Source organism: Convolutriloba macropyga, chromosome 2 (genome assembly GCF_964194025.1).
Source record: "Convolutriloba macropyga chromosome 2, txConMacr16.3, whole genome shotgun sequence".
NCBI classification, from domain to species: Eukaryota; Metazoa; Xenacoelomorpha; order Acoela; family Convolutidae; genus Convolutriloba; species Convolutriloba macropyga.
The window spans coordinates 33357238-33379771 of NC_134469.1; positions in this window are offsets into that span (position 1 = coordinate 33357238).

The window sequence follows — 22534 nt, forward strand, 5'->3', positions numbered from 1 at the left end:
TTGGAAGCAATGGGCGGACAAAAAAGTTCCTCAATTTAGATTGAAAAAAACACCACCAGAACGTGAGCTATCACTAAATGAGATGCCGAATGAGTTGCGATTATATGTCTTGGAGCACCCCGAAGTTGAAAAAGTCTTCAGTCAACCATCGTTCGAGGAAAATGACTCATCAACCTTTTGTTATAAACTAGAGATAAAAAATCATATTAAAGGTTTCAATTTGTTTGAGTTCTGGTACATGAAACAGTTGGCCAGAGAATAATTCAAAAGTTAACATTTTATATCATCCTTGTTTCAATTCAATTTTCAATTAATTATTTTTCTCCAATGAATCAAAGAGACGAGGCTGACGCCGGTATCAGTAATTTAGTCTTTGATGTAAACAACAAGGAGAGGCCCCCATGGCGTTGTTGTTCAAATTCAACAGTGCCAAGGTCCGAAGTAATATTTTTTGTTCAAGTTAGTATCATTGTCTTAATGATCATTCTTTGCTTCTCTATGCTCTTTCTATTATCAGAAAGCTGTGAAGAGAAATCAATTTGGATTGCTCTTTTATCGAGTTTAGTTGGTTACATTTCATCTAATCCCAAACTATGAACAAAATTATTCTTACACATGACAAGGTATTCATGTCAATTGAAGGACCAAGTGGTTGTGGTAAAACAGAACTCTTGATTCGAATGCTAAAAGGTTCGACCTTTTATCCACGTTTTGAGAAAATTTATTATTTTTACAAAGAGTTCCAACCACTTTTCAAAGATATGCAACACGTTATACCAGGGATTGAGTTCTAAAATACTCAGGCTTTGATATAACAAAAAATCTATCGCATTGTCTGCTTATCTATGATGATTCATGTGAAGAAATCTCCAACGATAAAGAATTTGTAAAAATAGCTACCTCAGGACTTCATCGCAAATTACATGTTATAAACGTCAAGCATAATTTGTTCCATCAAAGCAAATGGTCCAGAACCATCGATCTGAATACAACACAAATAATATTATTCATGTCGCTTCGTGACATTCAACAAAGTGACTATCTTGGAAAACAGTTGAAATGTCTCCAACTGATAAAAAAAGCATACAAACTAGCAACTGCGGAGCCCTTTGGACATTTTATTATTGATCTCGATTCCAAAACCAGTCAGGGTTTACGATTCGCGTCACATATTATTGGACATAATCCTTCATTTTTTTTACATTCCTTCGGAGGAAGCCGTTGTTACACCAATCACGAATGAAAAAGAAACATTTGCTTATGCTCAAGCAATGGGCAAATAGCACAAACAAGAACTCCAACATTGAATCCGAGTTACGTTAAGACGGTGATTTAATTTGGTTTCTGAGTTGTTCCAGTCAATAAAAAAGAACTAAAAAAATTTGAAAAAACTCTGCGTCAACTTTCGAACAGGAAAGTAGGGAAAACTGAACGGTTAAAAACAATTCAAACTCCCTCGGGCAACAATCTCATTCAACTCATAGCATTACCCTGCTTTGAATATCTCTAACAAAATGCATACTGAAGAGTTTGTGTTAATACCTAAACAGATGTATACAAGAGAACAACCTCATGTCTCTCAATTACTCAGCAACAAAAATATTCACAATCCAGCCAAGCAGATATCACTTCTGCAGAGAAACAAGTCACAATCAGCTCCTTCTGCCTCGCAACAGGATACAGAACAACAGACCGACGCTTCAGTGGACGATAGAAGTACAATAAACGAGTCTATGGCGAAATCATTTACGACAGACAACACGTCGACTATCAAAAAAGGAGTGCTGAATGATATTAGAATCTTGAAGGGGATAAAACTTGAAAGAGAGAATACAATACTGGATATAATAGAGGAATCAGATTCTGTGTCCTTCGACTCATCAAAGAGATTGCTTATTAATGGTACAAATACAGAAGTTCTTGCTGCTACATTTCTTTACAATCTACAGCAAACCACATGCAAACTATCTTTCGAACAATTCAGTGTATTAACGCATCTCGATATTGGTTCGCATTTGACTTGTAACACATACACCAAACAGTTTCTAAATTTATCATCTGAAGATAGACTGCAATTTTTGGAATATGAGTCGGACAAAGAAGTTGCTTCAAAATCCCAGCGAAAGAAAACAAAAGCTTCTGACAACGACTAGAGAAACTTTGAAGAGGCAGAAAAAGAAATCAAACCAACCAGCCCCTGGGAGAATTACTTCCTATCAAGTTAAACAGTTAGACAAATTGTACACTAAAGGCAGTGCTGCATTTGGTAGCATTGCTAACTTGAAGAAGGCTAGTGGTTTCAGCAGAGGCCAAATTGTTCGCTATCTTCAGTCAAAAGCCCCGTACACGAAATACAGACAATTCAGGGAAAGTTTTCCCCGACTGAAAACCGTTGCATATAGAATAAATGAAATCTGGTCTGTCGATGTTGCGTATATGCATAAAGTTGCCCAACACAACAACGGTGTAAAATATTTGTTAGTGGCTGTGGATGTTTTATCACGTTACTTACGAGTTCAACCAATGAAAATTTTATATGCAAAACATGCTGTTGAAGCGTTCAAAAAATGATCAAGAAGAAACAACCAGAAAAAGTATGGACAGACAAGAGATCAGAGTTCAAAGGAGATTTCAAAAAATTTTGTGAAAAGAAAGGAATCCATTTATATACAACAGAAAGCGAAACCAAGTCCGCATTTGCAGAGAGGAACATTCGCTCGCTTAAAAACAATTTACAAATATCGCTTAATAATCATTTACAAATATTTGGAAGAAAAGTGGACTTGGACATATATTGAAGATTTAACCCGGTTTGTAAATACTATAAACAGTCGTGTTAACCGGGTAACCCATTTAGCACCTAATAAAGTTTTCAAAAAACATGAACCAATTTTGATATCATTAGCAGTCAACACAACAAAGTACAAACCAAAATACGAAAAAGGAGACCTTGTTAGGATTGCAAAGCACAACAAAAAATTCAGAAAATGTTATAAACAAAATTATACAGACGAAGTTTTTACGATATTCAAAACTGCTACCGTGAGTCCACCAACGTACAATCTTATAGATGCAAACAACGTTATAATTGAAGGTAAATTTTATGAACCGGAATTAGTCCAAGTAAACGTGTTAGTTACTGCAGACGAATAAAATGAATTCCGCCAAAGAATTCACAATCGACCTAATATCCAACGCATCAATGGAAGTTTTTGGTAAAAACACAATGGCAAAATTCCGTAACCAGTTATCTCAACCACTTATTTTGGATGGAGAATGGCAAGTAGCTTTATCTTCAATATCCTTCCCATCAAACATCAACAACGTCAATTCAAACGGGTTAGTCGTTTATAAAAGTTCGGGAGTGGAACTCGACGCCTCAAATAATCGTAGTGGACACCTCAGAAAAATTCGCAAAGGCATTTACAGTAGCTTGCATCAACTAATGGATGAACTCAGGCAAATTGCTCAGTTTAAACAATTTGATTTTACTTTTGACAAAATTACTCATAAACTGGTTTTACAATTCGGAGCGAATGAGGGTTTTTCATTTGAAAACGAAGAAGTTCCAAGTATTCTCGGCTTCAAGGGTATAAAAGACAGCTCGCATGATGGATACATTCATATTGGATACAAATCACACAAAACTCTCAATAGACACCAAAGTGATTTTCCAGTTGATATAACCTGTGGCTCACAATTAATATTTGTCTACATAGACGTTATAGAACATCAAATTATTGGAGACGTGAGATCTCCTGTAATTAAAATCATTAAAATCATACGATAGCTCCTGTAATTAAAATCATACGACCGAAAGGCGTTTAAGAAACGGTAGCCTAAACACTGTTACACCTATTCATCACAAGACATTTACAATTTTGGATTACAAGCCCATACTTTCTAACAATATTCAGAACATTAAAGTGGAGTTGAGGAACAAAGCCGGAAAACTTATTCCGTTTAATGGTACAGGAAAAGTGATAGTAGGCTTAAAGTTTCAAAAAATCAAGGGAAATGGAAGTTTACTACATCAACCAAGCATCACAGTCGATGCCACATTTCTCCGGTCATTATCGTCAAAGAGGAAGTGGCTTTGGAGCACTCGCAGCAGGTATTGGAAGAGTTGCTTTACCATTGGCAAGAAGAATTATATGGCCCGCTGCCAAAAGAATTGGCCGAGAGCTTTTAATGCAGGGTGCACCTGAGTTGGTTGAAGTAGCAACGAAACGAAAGTCGGCAAAGCAGGCGTTGAAACGCACGGTTGCAAAAACAGCCCAAAAACAATTTGGTGGGTCTCTCCATTCACGCATAACACGAGGCTGGCAAGTTATTAAACGGCGAAGACAACAATATGCTAAACCTCAAACCTACAAGAAACGTTCCACTAAAAAAATCATTTCTCGAAAACCACAGCCAAGAAGAAGTCGACTGGATTTTTTCTCTCGAGTCAAACATGCAAACTAATATACTAATACCTTCCGAAGCCACTCACAGTACCTTGGATTTATTTGAAAAACCACCTTTGCTAGTCACCTTTGACCAATCATTTTAGCAAAAAACTGGACCACTTTATTTTCCCTCTGGATCATTGCTCGAATTCGAAGTTGTAGGCGATCGCAACAATTTCATATATTTGCAGAAAATTTATTTGGAAGTAAAATGTCGAATACAAAATGCTGATGGAACTGATTTGCGATATACCGCCGGCGATGCAACCGCAACCGGTGCTGCATATTTTGTCAACAATGTTCTTCATTCACTGTTCGCCGATTGTACTGTTTCTGCAAATGGAATAAAAATTATCTCAGCTAATGGACACTATGCTCATAAACGTTTTATTGAAACAGAATTTTCACATGAAACCGATGCAAAGAAAACTTGGTTAAAGTGTCAAGGTTACGAGTATGAACCGAACCCCGCTGGTATTGCTGCAGCTTCAAGGGATGCAAAGCAGGTAGCTGTGAGAGAATTGGAACAAATTACTTTATATGGAAAGCTCGCTGTTGATTTCTTTTCCTGTGAAAAACATCTAGTAAGTGGTGTTACCTTGAGACTTTCTTTCCGAAGATCGCAAGATGATTTTGTTACCATTAGCGAAACAGCGGCCAAAAATTACAAAGTTAAAATTGATGAAGCAAACTTGTTTGTTACAAAGATGACAATGTCAGACAACGTTGTTGGAGCCATTGAAAAAACACTCCTAAAAACTCCGGCAATGTATCGCTCCGATGAAGTAATAACAAAAACATTCCTCGCAACAGCAGGTCAACGCAGTTGGAAACATGAAGATATCTTCACAAAAGAACCAATAAGGCGGCTGATTGTTGCATTGTGCAGGAGCAATGCATTCATTGGAACTAACAATATCAATCCCTACCACTATCAAAAGTTTGATTTGAGTGAAATTACGGTCTATCGAAACGGGTTCGCAACAGCTGGCACTCCAATGTTAACAAATGATAACAAGCGTCTGTATTACAATTCAATGAGTGCCCTAGCTTATATTCAAAACGGTCATGGAATACCCCTAAGTGATTTTGCGCATCACTTTATAATGATCTTTGACTTAACTAGCACGCAAGAGGCGACACACGATTTTATTCATCCCGAACTAACAAACTCATCATTATCGGTTGAACTGAAATTTGATACTGGTTTGCCAAACAACATTGAATTTTTTTCCTGGGAGAAAAATTGTCTACTGTGTACATTAACTCTGCAAGAAACGTATCCAAAAATGTTCTACCTATGAATGCTTACTAATGGATGAAGACCAAATTTATATTCGTGTTCAAAAGAGCAAACATCTCAAATTTAATTTTCGAGGTGTTTATGAGGCTGACAATTATCCCTTAAATTTACCAGTTAACAGTTTTATGATTGTGAATGCATCGCGAGCTGATTATATTGGTTCACATTGGGTGGTGCTTGCAAAACGCTACGCACACCCCGTATTATACTTTGCAGATCCGTTAGCACTACCTCTGACTGCCTATGAAGACATTGCCTCCCGCTTACAGCAGTGTACGGATTTACATATGATGATGGATATTATGGAGCACAGAAGAGATATTCAGTCTCCCCTGCAATCAGCAGACTCGCAACTGTGTGGTTTATTTTGCATCTATATTGCTCACTATTTCTATAGCAGTAAGTTTCCACTTGTACCTGATGTAAATGAATTGCAATTGTTGGCATCTTTAAAACATATGGAGTGAAACTGAATTAATTGTTCTATGACAGCACTATTTTAGACAGTAGAATTTTTACAGAACTGAAAGTTTATTAAATAGTCTGAAGTCTCACGTACAAAACTTCCCTGCCCTTTTAAAGGTATGTCCATAATCTGATAGAGAGTAGAAGAATGTTCACCAAGCTTAGTTGACAAAAACGTTTTACAGTCACATCGGGGATAGTAGAAGCACATTTGTTAGAAGTGGTAGTAGTAATGGTTGAGAGTCTTTTCACAGGGTTAGGCAGAGGAAGTTGTTTCTTAGTTTTGTTGGTTGAAACATGATTAAACTTTGACAAGTACTCCACAGCAACATGTAAGCGAGAGACAAAAGCACCATGAGTAACAAAATTTTTCTCCGTAGGCAAAATAAGGATTTTAAAACAAGTCACAAGGCAAGGTATCGTTGCAGGAGCATACGGAGAAAAAACAATATTATCTTCGGGACCTGTATCTTCAAAAATGAGATGCCATCGATTGGAACCAAACGAACAACCATCGATAACAGTCAAAGACGAATGATAACCGTACGCATAATTTTCTATTGCAGAATCTTGAGGTTTTGGTTCTGCGTCGCAAATAGTGTATTTGAATCGTTTTTGAAATTTTTTGATGTATTCAGGACTGTTTTCGTCCATAGCTTCAACCATAGTAAGAGACTAAACTGAGTGAGTAAACAGTGATATACCTCTATGAATTATTGGGTTTGAGTTGATAACATGGTGTAAACAAAATTTCAAGGTCGTCGAAGACAAAAATTCTTTACTTTGTTGTTATTTTTATTGCTTGTAAACAAATTCTGTCTAGACATTAAGTAAACAAACTATAGCTGTCTGGTTTTTCTGAAGCTTCCCAAACAAATCAAAGCTGTCGCATTTTCCCGAAGTTCCACAATCTTTAACCTGAGGTAAACTTTGAGTTCTTTTCATTGCTTTTGAATAAATTTTGTCTAGACATTAAGTAAACAAATTTGAGTTGTCCTAATTTACAGAAGTTCTGTGCATGAATAAAGGCTGTCGCAATTTCCCGAAGTTCTGCAAACTTTGCTGTGATTGGTTGACGACTCGAAATAAAATCTATTTTTAGTAACATAAACAAATATTTCAGCTTTATTGCTCGCATGTAGTCATGAATACACCTTGATTTTCTGCAGAACTTGAGAGACATTTGTTTATTCATATTCTAGGACTCAGTTGTCAATACCTTCCGACAAGAACAAAACATCTAATTGTTCATTCCATAGTTAAACTTACCCAGTTATAACAAAATCCCTGCAAAAGATCCAACTCTGTCCGTCAACTGTGACAAATGTGGAAAATCTGTTGTAAAGACCAATATTGCTCGCCACAGGAAGACATGTATGATGGGCACTCTTTACTGTAAGAAAAAGAATTGTAATTTTGCGACAAAAAATGCTGCAGAATTATCATACCATATTGCGATATTGCGAAGGCTCACGGAGCAAAAATTCGTAATACACTGAACAAATGTGTTGTCTGTTAGAAACAGTTCCCAAGTTTCTACTCACTTCAACTGCATCGCAAAAAGCACATCAAGCTAGCACAAAAGTTGGGTCCTCAAGCACAAACCGTGTTCGTGAGATTATGGAGAAAATTGATAACGATAGCGAATCATTGAAAGCAGAACTGGCAGCTTGTCAGCATTTAATTGACGATATGCATGCTGAGCATGGCAGACAAGAAGTTTTCAACTTCAGTTTATCGAATTTGGACACCAAAGAGATCAACGAAAAACTCAATGAAGTTTTTGCAAACCTCAACTGTGCTGCAAAAATTAACATAGCTTTGGGGTTTCTGTTGTAAAATATAGAGACAAACGATTACCGATATTTTTATCCGCATGAAAATAATTTAGTGCTGGACCGAGCTTTTCTGCTAAGCAATAGAAACGATTTATTAAACATCCAGAACAAAATTGAGAAAATCGACTTGATTGAAGCATGTACACAGGAACGCCAAAACTGCAAATGGCGATTCACAGTAATTACAAATGTTACTGTCTTTTCAGCGCTTCTTACGAATATACCTATGGGTTGCACTGATTCGCCTCTTCCAGAGCCATTATTAAGGAACCCTGAAGTAAATTGTCTGCTTTCAAATGGACACGATGAGCCGTATAACGATAATTTGTGTTTGTTCCGTGCAATTGCTATTCATTTATTTGGATCAGTAGATGTTGAACTACAGGCAATAAAAATTTTTCAAAATTTTGTTACTGCAAGTGGTTGCGACCCTGAAAACTTCAGAGGTGTTTCCTTTGATCAAATTCCAATAATCGAAGAACAAATCAAACAAAACATTTTCATCTATGATTTTGACATTGAAGATGGTGAAATTATCGGTGAACTTGTACGACGCAGCGTTGAACGATATGATGAAAACATTAAACTGCTTCGATATAACAATCATATCTGTTATGTTAATGATATCAACAAATTCTTCAAGAAGTTTCGTTGTCCCAGCTGTGATGTGTTTTTCAACCATTCAGGTCATTTCAAACGGCGTGTGAAAACTTGCAAAGAACGAGTGATGAATATCTATCCGCAGGGCGCTTATTCGTTGCAGGAAACACTATTTGAGAAGCTTGACAACTTCTCAATCACTTATCCAGAGGATTATGCACTCTTCAGAAGTTTTGTGGTCTTCGACTTCGAAGCAATATGTTTTCAATCAGTGGAAGCCACTAACACACTGACAACATCATGAATTGGTACTCATGTACCTGTATCGGTATCAATCTCTTCAAATTTGTTGGATGAACCAGTTTTCTTATGCGAAAACGATCCTAATGGTCTTATCATATCCTTTGTAGCTCAACTGGAAACGTTAGCAGCAAAAAACAAATCGGACTTGAAACCCAAGTTCCTGGCGGTGAAAGCAGAGATCAAAACTAGGTTGAGTGATGTTTCCTCCAGACTGCAAATTATTTCCGAAACTCAACCAAACATCAGTAGCGAAACAGATGATAGTAATGCAACTTAAATTTTTTTACGAATCCAGCAAAAGCAACTCCTTGATCTCCAGCGTCATTTCAACAATTATGTTGACACTCTACCAGTTTTTGGATTCAACAGTGGAAAATATGACCTAAATTTAATCAAAGCGTATATTATACCCCATATCCTTAACGATAGAGCTATTCAACCTACGGTAATCAAAAAAGCAAATCCATTTATTTCTTTCAAATTCGGTGATATTCAGTTTCTCGATATTTTGAACTTTCTTGGTGGAGCAACATCACTGGATTCTTTTCTAAAAGCATATCAATTTGAGGAGACAAAAGGATATTTTCCATATGAATGGTTCGATTCGTCGACGAAACTTGACTGCAATCATCTTCCACCCTATGATTTCTTCTTCAGCAAACTAAAAAATCTAAATCCTTTGGAGAAGGACTTCTGTCAGTTCAAGAAAATGATGGAATCTGGAAAAGAAGAATTAGATGTTCTCCGAGAACTGGGTTTGAAAGAGAAACCTCTATCTGGAAAAGAGAATTATGCTCTCCTTGAAAAGTTGTGGAAGATGGAGAAAATGAAAACGTCTCGCGATTTCCTTCGCTGGTATAACAACAAAGATGTTGTACCAACTTTGCAAGCAATGAAAAAAATGATGAAATTTTATCACGATCAGAAAATTGATATGTTAAAGCTTGGGTGTACACTACCCAATTTGGCGAATATCTGTCTTCATAAAGCAACTGATAGAAAGTTTTACCTTTCATCGAAGCTGACAAAGACTTGCATGAGAAAATACGAAGTGAAATGACTGGTGGTCCATCAATAGTGTTTACGAGGAAAGCTGTTGTAGAGAAAACATTCATCCGGTGGTCAAGCAATATCTGTAAAGCAATAGTTGGAATAGATGCTAGCCAATTGTACCCCTTCTCCATGTGGCAAGCGATGCCAGCTGGACTCTACACTAGATGGGAGTTTGGTAGCGATCTTCAAACGTTCAAAGCTCGTCAAAACAAAATCAGGAAGTTTGAGAACATGGTAATGTCGTGCTATCAAGCAACCAGATCCGAATGCACTATTGAGAGCTTCTATACGACTGGAAAACAGAAAAAAATTGATTCTTTTACTGTGGATGGCTTTTGTGGTCACTGCCAAACAATTTTTGAAGCCCTTGGATGCAATTACCATTTCTGTCCCTGTAGGGAAACTCAACCAAATCTTAGTGAGGATGAATTTGAATTTGGTATCCGGAAACGTGAATCCGATAAGTTACGAAAGCTTTACCTAGAAAAGAAAGGATATAAAGTTATAGAGATGAGAGAGTGTGAATGGTGGGATCTTGTTCAGGCGAACTCCACGTTGAAGAACCATGTTAGAAAAAATGTCCCCTACAAATTACCCTTGAGTAGTGAAAAACTGTTGGTGAGGATAGAGGAAGATAATTTATTCGGATATGTACAATGTGATTTAGAAGTTCCTGAAGAGCTTCGTGAACGATTTGCAAACTTTCCTCCAATTTTCACAAACTTTGATGTTGGAAGAGAGAATTTAGGAAAATTCATGCTGGAATATGCTGAACAAAACGCGTTATTGCTTAAACCACAACGAATGTTAATTTCGAGTTACAAATTAAACAATGGAATAGTTATAACACCATTATTAAAGTTTTATTTGAAGCTGGGTCTACGTTGTATCAAAATCCACAGATTCATTGAGTATACCCCACAAAAATGTTTCAACGGTTTCGTAAAATCTGTCGTTGATGCAAGACGAGAAGGTGATGAGAATCCGGACTCTAGCGTTGTTGCTGAAACTATGAAATTACTTGGGAACAGCTCGTATGGTTATCAGATTATGGATCGAAGTAGACACACAGAAACTCTTTATCTTAACGATGAAAAGACGCATAAAGCTATTAATAACCGTCTTTTTAGAAGATTGAACAACGTTTTGACAGATATATATGAGTTGAGCTTGTGAAAAGCACTGTTGTCGTGAACCAATAATAAGCAGCGTCGTGAACCAATAATTGATGGATTGTTTGTCTTACAGTATGCAAAACTGAGAATGCTGGAGCTCTACTACAACTTCTTTGACAAGTTCTGTGATGTTCAGAAATTCGAGGAGCTTGAAATGGACACTGATTCTTTGTATCTGGCACTGGCTCATGAAAATCTCTATGAATGCATTAAACCAGAAATGAGGAAAATTTGGAATGAGATGAGAAGTAATGATTGTACAGATTTTTTCAAGCTAATAGTACAAGTATATTTTTTCCAAGAACTTGTTGCGATAAACATATAAAACATGACAAGCGTGAGCCTGGATTATTCAAAGAGAAATTCCGATGTACTGAAATGCTATGTTTATGTAGCAAAACGTACTGTTGCTATAATTCAGTAACGAACAAAACTAAGTTCAGCAGCAAAGGACTCAACAAGAGTGTTCTGGAAGAAAACAGTGATGGACCTTTACAGAAATACAGACGAGTCCTGGACGATGCAGTGAATATAGCCTCAACTAACAGAGGATTCAGAACTAAAAATCACAAAATTCTAACCTATGAGCAAACAAAAAAAGGACTCTCGTTTTTCTATCCAAAACGAATTGTGGATGCAGATGGAATTCAAACGACAACTTTGATGATCTAAACTCTCCGATTCTTTTTCTTTCATTTTAAACATTTAAATCAATTGTACGCTTGTGAACATGTGATGTGATCGTAATAAAATTTTTTCAAGTTGATGAGTCCACTGTTTAAAGTAATCATTCTTGTTGGCAAACCCGAACCGGGTTTTTAAAGTTTAAGCTGAGCATGTAAAAGTTTTCTGACTCATTTCGCAAGATGTTGACCAGATCTGAGACAACCCTGGATGAAAAAATCGAGCAAGACTTACTGTTCTGAAAAAAACAAACATCTGGAAATTCTTAAAGTTCCTTTTGTTCTAGCACCTCTGATATGTATCAATGTAGACATCCATAAAAGGAGACCAATACAATGTTAATAGTTCATCAGAGGTCTATTTTGATCCATTTTTTATTCCAGTTAACCCTTAGTTAAGTTGATTATTTCGTTTCTTTTTTATCAGTGGATTGAGATAATCCTTTTCACCTGTACAGTCTGTGAAAATCAAAATTAGCAATAGTTTGCTGTGATGTCATTCATGATAAGTACGTGATTTATAAACTATAAACTACAACAATCTGTATTAGCACATCAAATTGTATTAGCACTGTAGAATTTTCTGCCTTGCACTTATTCCTATTGAGCACTGTTTGCTAACAAGTACCTTAAAACATTAGCATCAAATTGATGACTCATTGTGAAAGAAAAGATATAACACAGCTTCATTTTCCAATTTGCTATCTGTTAGCTTTTTTAAATATTTTGTTATAGAAAATTTATTGAGAAATTTTATACATAAGACCTATTACCTATCTTAATCCGCTGCTGTCTTATTTCAAATTTTAGTACGTGTAAAATCTAATACCTACCTTTATACATTACTGTTGAAAATCAAATCTTAATACATGTAAAATTTATTACCTATCTTTATACGTTGCTACCATAACTCTAATGTTAATACATTTAAAATCTATTACCTATCTTCATACATTGATGGGATAACTCAATGATGACCGAAAAGATTGGAAACCGCTATAGTAAATATTAAAACATGTGGGTCTTCACCCCCCCCCCCCCCCCGGGGACCTCGGTCCCTCTATATACTACTAACGTGCATTATAAAACAGCTAGCTAGCAAAAATGATGAGGAGAAAAACGATGCATACTCGGACTAAAAAACGTAAAAACGCACGAAATTAATTTTTGCTATTTTGCGCATTGCTATCATATGCCACAGAGGGTGCCGTGGTTCCAACCGGCCGACCGATATTGATAGTTCTTGCTGTGCCATACGCGGGACCTGAGACTAGATTCGCAAAAATTTTTTTTTTGTATGGCGCAGCTCTAATTGAGTTATAGTGCCTTGTTTCTGTTTGACGATGCTATGAGCCTGCATTTTTGCGGTAAATTTACATACAATGTTGTGATGTTTCATAGTGAGAAACTTACATACAGTGTTGTGATGTTTCACTGTTTCGTCTATTGTGTGGATCACACCCCCGTGTGTAAATTTTTTTTTCAGCAAAATAAAGTTTTTTTCTACTTTTTACCGGGTCCCAACCAACGGTATGGTTTCGGCCCAGCAAAGATGTCATCATTAAACGTATGCAACGAAGATGTCATTGTCGCACATTTTTAACTGTCCAAAGGGAGGATACACCCACATGAGACACTGATTTCGGCAATTTAATTGCGACTTTGTTAAGTTACGTCTGACATGAAGTCGAGATCGACCGTCTTCAGCGGTTGCAAGGGGAAACAATCATTTGTAAAGAAACGACAACTGATGAGGATGCAGAATAGGCATCAAGGCAACGAAAATCAGGAATACAGGTTCAACGAAACATATTTGGTGGTAAAAATGTTCAACCCACTATCAAAAAGTTGCCCTGAAAGCATTTGCAATGCCTACAAATCATGAATCTATAAAAATAACAAATATGAAGAAGAAATGATATCGAGAACGCAGTATTTTATCCACTTGTTTTCGCAGGCACTGGTGGAACTGGCCCATCAGCTTCAAACGAGCTGAAACAACTGGCATCGGTGCTCTCTGCGCAAGAAAAGGACAGCTACGCTTATTGAATAGAATTGTTATGCAAAAATCCGAGTAGCGTGGGTGTCAGTTCCTGAACGTTTTTTAGAAACTCGGTAATGATTGTGTTCTGTGCAATCCAGGTGCCTTGATAACATCATCAAAAGACAGCTGTGGAGTGTAAGAAGTACCTTTTGGTCCCAGTGCACTGCCATCAGAGGACTGAACCTAAACCCCCACGCCAAGAACCCATCTTCCAACTTCACAAGCTGCCTGCAACCGGTTTTCTGAGCAAAAATGAAATATTGTGCTGTGAGACGACGTGTTTAGTAGCAAAAATTAGTATCAAAAATCGACCAATAACGGCAAAATCCTAAATTCCGTAGCTGTGCACCGTTATATTATAGGAAAGTGTTATTCAAGGGACTGTGCCTAGGACTTTCAATGCAACCAGTAACTGGCAATTCTTTGATGCAGTTCTTAAGAAAAGTCAAGAGATCTGGACCGAAAAGCAGTATCCAACTGAGTGGTCACCCAGTTTTGTTAATGAGACGTTAGATAAAATAGTAACAAAGGAAAAGATTTCAGCAAAACCCACCAAAAATGACCAATCACCAAACATGAACACATCTGAAAACAATTAAAAGTCCGAACAAAAATGAGCTGAAGCCGGGCTTTTTTGTTCAATACAGAGGAAACATTACTGAGTCTTTTGCAAGTAGCATAAAAAAATTGTGTGATATTCAACTCATTTTCAGAACGAGAGAATTTAGAAATTGTTTACCCAGCCTGATTTCAACTCTTGATAAAAATCTGAACTCCCATGTGGTATATAAAGTTACATGTAATTGATGCTGTTTCATCAATTTTGGCCAAACCAGCCGACATGTTACCACTAGATTTTCGGAGCATCAAAAGAAAGATCCCTCTGTGGGACAAAAGCTCGTTGAATGTTGTGGTACAATGCATAATAATGAATGGTAGAATCTAGATATGTGTCGCGGGGTTGAAAAGCCAATGACAATAGAAGCCATCTACATCAAAAAGCTAAAACCGAATTTAAGTACGCGCGACGAGTACCAGGGGTGGGAATTGACATAGAAGTATTATTTCAATTAGAAAAAATGTGACTTTTGAAAATCAAAATGATTCCGCTCACTGAACATGATAGCTTTTGGCTACACAGTGAAAGCCCCGAAGTATCAATTAATAGTAAAAGAGGCTACAAAGATCAATGCTCTCAGGTTGTGTGAGGGGACGGCAGTTGAAACTGTAGTCAGCTGCCGCGTGCTGGGACTTTAATTTAACCAACCACAGCTGGAAATTATTCCAATTTGTTGAAAAAAGTGAGGCAGGTAGCAAAAACATCCCCTCAAAACGCTTATGCATGCACCACAAGAAGCGTGAACAAGAACTAATTTTCGTGTGTAAAACAACGCCAAACTCACGGAATATCTTCACACACACACAGAAGCGGACATACAAAATCACGTCCTACCTTCGTTCTTTGACCCTCCGGTGTCTCAATCCGCACGTTGATTGTACTCGCTACCAACCCTGGAGGGTGGATTTAACATCAGGGAGTCAATAAGTTATGAAACTGAATACGCCGCGTCGCTGACCGATTAGGCTCCTCTTGAAGATGAGGATCTAGCAAATGCTCATCTCACCCTAAAATGCACGCGTGAATTAAATTCGATTGCGTAAGAAGAATCTTATGAAAGGAGAATCTGCAGACCAAGCAACGCCGAATAAAATAGGTGGCTTCGGAAAATAGAGCCTTGAACTGGCTCACAGCTCTACCGCCTAAACGGTCTGTTTCACACTAATGAAGTCCAAATTTCGAGACGGGCTTTGCATTAGGTATAACATCGAAGTTAAAAATACGCACATTGATTGTGTATTTGGCGCAAAGTTAATGCTATCACATTCTTTCGCTGTGCGAAGGGTGGGTATACACACATGAAAAACACGGAGATCCGAGACACTTTGCTAGGATTTTGCAAGACGTTTCTATGATGTCGAGGTTGAGCAGACTCTTCAGTTGCTTGAAGGCGAGTCCTTTATACACAAAGCAACTAGCAGTGTTGAAAACGCAAGACTAAACATTTAGACGAATGGCCTATGAGGTTGCCGGTTCAGCTGTTGTTTCTTCAACTTAAAGATTTATAACCCATTTGCCAAGTCATGCCCAAGAATAGTCATCAAAGATGTCATCAATAAGCGCATGCAACGAAAACTTCATTGTGGCACATTTTTACTGTCCTAAGGGAGGACACACCCACGTGAGACAATGAAATCCGCAATTTATTTGCGAACTTGTTAAGTTACGTCTGTCATGAAGTCAAGATCGACCGTCTTCAGCGGTTGCAAAGGGAAACATTTATTTTTAAAGAAACGACAACTGATGAGAATGGCAGATTAGACATCAAGGTAACGCAAATCGGGAATCGAGGTTCAACGAAACATATTTTGATGTAAAAATGTTCAACCCACTATCAAAAAGTTGCCCTGAAAGCAGTTGCATTGCCTACAAGAATCCTGAATCCAGAAGAAAACAAAAAAGAAGAGAAATTGATATTGAGAACGATGCATTTCATCCACTGGTCTTCGTAGGTACTGGTGGAGCTGGCCCATCAGCTTCAAACGCGCTGAAACAGCTGGCATCGGTTCTCTCTGCGCAAAAAGAGGACAGCTACGGTTATTAAATAGTTATGTTATGCAAAAATCCGAGTACCGTGGATGTCAATTCCTGACCGGTTTTCAGAAACACGGTATTGATTGTATTTTGTTGAAGCCATGTGCCTTGATAACGTCATGAAAAGACAACCGTGGAGTGTAAGACGTAGGCTTTGGTCCCAGTGCACTGCCATCAGAGGATTGAACCTCAATCCCCACGTCAAGAACCCATCTTCCCAACCTCAGAAGCTGTTTATAACCGGTTTTTGAGAAAGAAAAAATATATTGTACTGTGGCACGACGTGATTAGCAACAGATTCAGCCGACACAAGAGCAACTTCCAAACCTGTGAGACCATAAAGCTTCTTAACATCATCAAGGAGTTCCGGGACAGGTATGCTGCAAAAATATAGACTCGACGCCATGGTAATAAATGTGTTTTTAATGAGCTGAAAGATTCCATTTTTCTCGTTATTCACGTCCAGAAGTTTTCTCGTACCAGCGACAAAATGACCGCGCTATCATTTCCCAACTTCATGAAGTGCATCCTGACACTGGCCTAGAGAAAAAGTTATTCAACACTTTATACAAACATCAACAGTGCTTGAAACCAGAAATCAGCAAACCCCAACCGTAAAACCAGGGCAGAAACGCATAAGCAGTCACCAACGACGAAGGAAACAGCAGAGAAAGAAGGAGAGATAGAAATATTTTTCATGATGGGATTCGACTCTGCAAGATCTATTTATCTAGCCTTGTTAGTAATTAAAGCATAGAAAAAAACTAAAGGCAAAATACATTACTTTGCAAAAAAAAAAGTTAAAAACCAATTTTTGTCTCGAAAGTTCTCTCAATTAACTCTTCTCCAAGACTTATAAAATTTCGTTGGCCAGTAATGGTCGTTGAACTCAGAAAAGGACAAAAATTATAAAAAATTTTGGAAACAATAGCAATTATCAACAAAATCTTGCTAAATTTTTATGTATTATTATCTGAAGAAACCTTCTATTGTCTCAAAAGACTATCCAGTATTTTTGTTTCAAGCCTGAATTATTTTCACTGGCTCATAGAGATCCATGAACTTGGAACTTGATGAAATTTTACAAAAATTTGAGAAAGTTTCAAATTTTATCCAAAAACTACTAAAATTGGATTTAAAAAATGTTGATCACCATTCTATTAACTTTAGGAGCTATGCATTAGCTTATTATCGAACCTTGGAGGAGGTGCCAGGGCCCCTGGTGCCGGAAAAAACAAAAAAAAAACAAAAAAAATTGCGAATAGTTTAAAAAATACTTGAATTTGTGATATTAAAGTCTTGGAAAGCATTGCATTACATCTATAAAATTATGCAGTAACAATTTATCAAACCCTAGAGTACGTTCTGTGGCTCTTGAGACTAGAGAAATCCAAAAAAATGACAAAAAATTTCAAAAACTTAAAAAATTGCAAGATTTATAAAAAGAAGTTGCAAAATCTTCTGATATTAAAAACTGATTATTAATCCATGACTAACAAATATTTGCAAGTCAACTTATTATCAAACACTAACAGAGGTATTCTGACCCTTAAGGCACAAAAATCTGAACAATGACTATAAAAGTCAAAAAACTGAAAGAAAGGCAAAAATTTTCAAAAAACTCTAAAATCGTGATGTAAAAATCTTGCAAGATGACCTCTAACCTCTATCCATTACATCTGCAAATTATACAACAACCTGTTTCCAAACACTAGTGGAGGGTTTTTGGCTCTTGAGGCTGGAAAAAAATAAACACAAAACGAAAAACTTTTTGAAAAAAAAAGCAAGTTTAATCAAAAATTGCTATAAATTGTGACATTAAAAAGTTAAAAACACGTTTTCCGGCCCCTGTCTCTCAAAAGACTTTAGTAAAGAAAAATAAAAATAAAAAAAATTGAAAAAAAATTTGACTGTTTAGTCAAAAACCTGCAATAATTCGTAAGATTATGATGTTGAAATCATTCCATTACCACTAGAAACTATGCAGTAAACTATTATTAAAACCTAGAGGCGGTTCCTTGACACCTAGGGTTAACAAAAATCATAAAATGACAAAAAAATTCCTAAAGCTTGAAAAATTTTTTCAAAACAGAAAAATTTTGCTTGTTTTTAGCGTACGGTTGTTCGTCAGTAACGGATGGGGGAGGGGTGTGCCGAGGGCTGATGGGGGTTGGGGCAAGAGTGGGGGACGGGAAGGGGTCGTTGTCGGCAGTATTGGGGGGCCAACAACAGTGGAGGAGTTTTCGACCTCTAAGAACACCCCTTCACAACATAAGTATAAGTCTCCAAAACAGTTTGAGTTGAAATAGCTGAAAGGCTCTAAGCGCAATTAATGCCCGCTGGGCGCTACCTGTATATTCCGTTTTTGAGGACGAAAAGTCAAAAGCGTCAAACGAAAAATTGGTCAAGTAACAAATTGCATAACAAAAGACCAACAGGACTAAATTAATTGCCACAAACTTCGTTTGAGAATAATTAATCACATTTTCAAAATTTTATTCACACCTATTACACTAAAATTAATTCAATATTTATTGCTGATAATAGAGTTTTTGAAAGTCCCGGATGTATTGGTTTCTATTCCTGGAGAGGAGTTTTTACTTTCATTCCTATCTGTGGTTATTCTTATTTGTTGGTGTTGACAAAATTTCGAATAAACATGTACCGGACTAACTTTTGAATTTCAAAGTCATATTTTTTGTATTTAACTAAAATTTCAATGTCAATTCACGGAGTACAAGGACTTGGAGTATAAGAACAAGCAGTAAATTGTATGGATCTGCTCCTAATGTGCAGAATAACGTACGACAGAGGAGACACAGGAATTGAGATTATTCAATAGGTATGTGGTCGAAGTAGTGTGCATTGTCAAGGGGTACCCGCTAGATTACCTTGAGTATGCAATTTTTCTTCACAAAAACACACAGTTCACTCATGAGACACCAAACGGTAGCGGAGACTTGACATTCCTAGTTCTGAACATAAAAGTAAACGAAAATAGAAAAATTAGCCTTCGTTGTTATCAAAAATCGACCAAAACCGGCAGAATCCTAATTTCCTTAGCTGTGCACCACTACAATATAAGAAAATGTGATTCATGTGAGTGTTCATTTGATTATCAATGCAAACAGTAATGGCAATACTTTGACGCAGTTACTAAGATAAGTCAAGAGATCTGGACTGAAATGCAGTATCCAACTGAGTGGTCATCCAGTATTGTTAATGAGACGTTGGATAAAAGTGTAAAGAAGGAAAATTTTTCAGCAAAACCCCCCAAAAATGAACAACATCTCAAAACGACTAAAATTCCAAACAAAAATGAGCTCAAGCCGACGTTTTTTGTTCAATACAGAGGAAACCCTACTGAGTATGTTGCAAGTAGCATGAAAAAATTGTGTGATATTCAACTCATTTTCAGAACGAGAAAACTAAGAAATTGCTTGCCCACCCTGAAATTACCTTTTGATAAGAATTTGAAATCCCATGTGGTATATAGAGTCACATGTAATGCATGCAGTTTCATCAATGCTGGCCAAACAGGCCGACATGTTACAACTAGAATTTCGGAGCATCAAAAGAAGGATTCCTCTGTGGGACAGCACCCCGTTGAATGTTGTGGAACAGCGCATAATATTGAATGCGAGTTTCTAGATGCGTGTCGCGGGTTTGAAGGCTAATGACAATAGAAGCGATCTACATCAAAAAGTTGAAATCGCGTATAAATACGCGCCACGAATAGCATAGAAGCGGCGGGATTTGACATAGAAGTATTAGTTCAAATAGAAAGTGTGACTTTTGAAATTCAAAAATTATTCCGGTCACTGAACATGGTAGCTTTTGGCTACACAGTGAACGCCCCAAAGTATCAATTAATAGTAAAAGAGACTTCAAAGATCAAAGCTCTCATGTTGTTTGAGGGGACGGCAGTTGAAATTGTTGACGGCTGTCGCGTGCTGGGAACTTTAATTTAACCGCAGCTGGAAATTTTTCCAATTTGCTGAAAAAAGTGAGGCAAGTTGCAAAAAAATCCCCTCAGAACGCTTACGCATGCATCGCAAGAGGCGTGCAACAAGAACTAAATTTCCTGTCTAAGACAACGCGGAACTCACGGAATATCTTCACACACGCAGAAGCGGACATCCAAATTCACGTCCTACCTTCGTTCTTTGACCCTCCGGTGTCTCAATCCGCACGTTGATTGTACTCGCTACCAACCCTGGAGGGTGGACTTAACATCAAGGATCCACTAGATTACGAAACGGAATACGCCGCATCGCTGACCGATTGCGCTCCTCTTGAAGATGAGGATCTACCAAATGCTCACCTCTTCCATGAACGCATTACGCACAACCAACGAAACGCCCGCGTGAATATAATTCGATTACTTAAAAAGAATCTTATGGAAAGCCTGCAGACCGAGCAACAACACGTAATATAACTGGCTTCGGAAAACAGAACCTTGAACTGGCTCACAGCTCTACCGCCTAAACCGTCGGTTTCATACTAACGATGTCCAAATTCAGGGACGGGCTTTGCATTAGATATAACATCGAAGTTAAAAATACGCCCATTAATTGTGCATGTGGCGCAGAATTCAAGCTATCACATGCTCTCCACTGTGCGAAGAGTGGGTATGCACACATGAGACACAAGGAGATCCGAGACACCCTTCCTAAGATCATTGAGACGTTCTCTGACGAAGTTGAGCCGAGAAGAGTCCTACCCTTTCTCTCTGCCCTTTACCGAGTCCCAAACAACGCTATGATCGGGGCCCAGCAAGGATGTCATCGTTAAGCGCATGCAACGCAAAAGACTTTGTGGTACATTTTGCACTCTCCGAAGGGACGATACACCCAAAGGAGACAATGAATTCCGCATTTTGTTTGAGAATTTGTTAAATTACGCCGGTCGTGATTGACCGTATTCAGTCGTTGCAAGGGTAAGCAATTACTTTTAAAGAAACGACAATTGATGAGGTTTCCAGATTAGACACCAAGGCGACGCAATTCGGGAATTGACGTTGAACGAAATATATTTTGATGTAAAGTTTTCCACCCGCTACAAACAAGTTGCCCAGAAAGCAGTTGCGAAGCCTACAAGAGTCATGAATCTATTAAAAAAACCAAAACGAAGAGTAATTGATGCTGAGAACGCAGTATTTTTTCCGCTGGACTTCGTATGCACTGGTGAAAATGGCCCATCAGCTTCCAACGCGCTGAAACAACTGGCATCGGTGCTCTCTGCGCAAAAAAAGGACAGCTACGCTTATTAAATAGATATGTTATGCAAACATTAGAGTAGCGTGGGCGCCAGTTCCTGAACGGTTTTTAGAAACTAGGTATTGATTGCATTTTGTGGAAGCCAGGTGCCTTGATAACATCATCAAAAGACAGCCGTGAAGTAGAAGACGTAGGCTTGGGTCAGAGTGCACTGCCATTAGAGGATTGAACCTAAACCCCACGCCAAGAATCCATCTTCACAATTTCACAGATTGCTTGCAACCGGCTTTCTGAGCAAAAAAATAATTTTTGTACTTTGGTACGACGTTATTAGCAACAACCTCAGCCAACACAAGAGCAACTTCGAAGCTTGTGTGACCAGTAAGTTTCTTAACATCATCAAGGACATGTATGCTGCAATAATCCTCACTGGGCGCCAAGAAAACATTTGGGTTTTTAATGAGCTGAAAGATTCCCCTATTCTCGTTATTCACGTCAAGAAGCTTTTATCTTACCGGCGACAAAATAACCGCGCTATCACTTCCCAACTTCAAGAGTTTCATCCTGAAACTCTGACCTAGAGGAGAGGTTGTTCAACACCTTATAAAAAAACATCTACACTGTTTGAAACTCTTAACCAGAAATCAGCAATTCCAAATTGTCAAACCAGTACAGAAACGGATAAGCAGTCGCCAACAACGAAGGAAACAACATTAAAACAAAAAAAAATGTCAGCATTTTCATTTC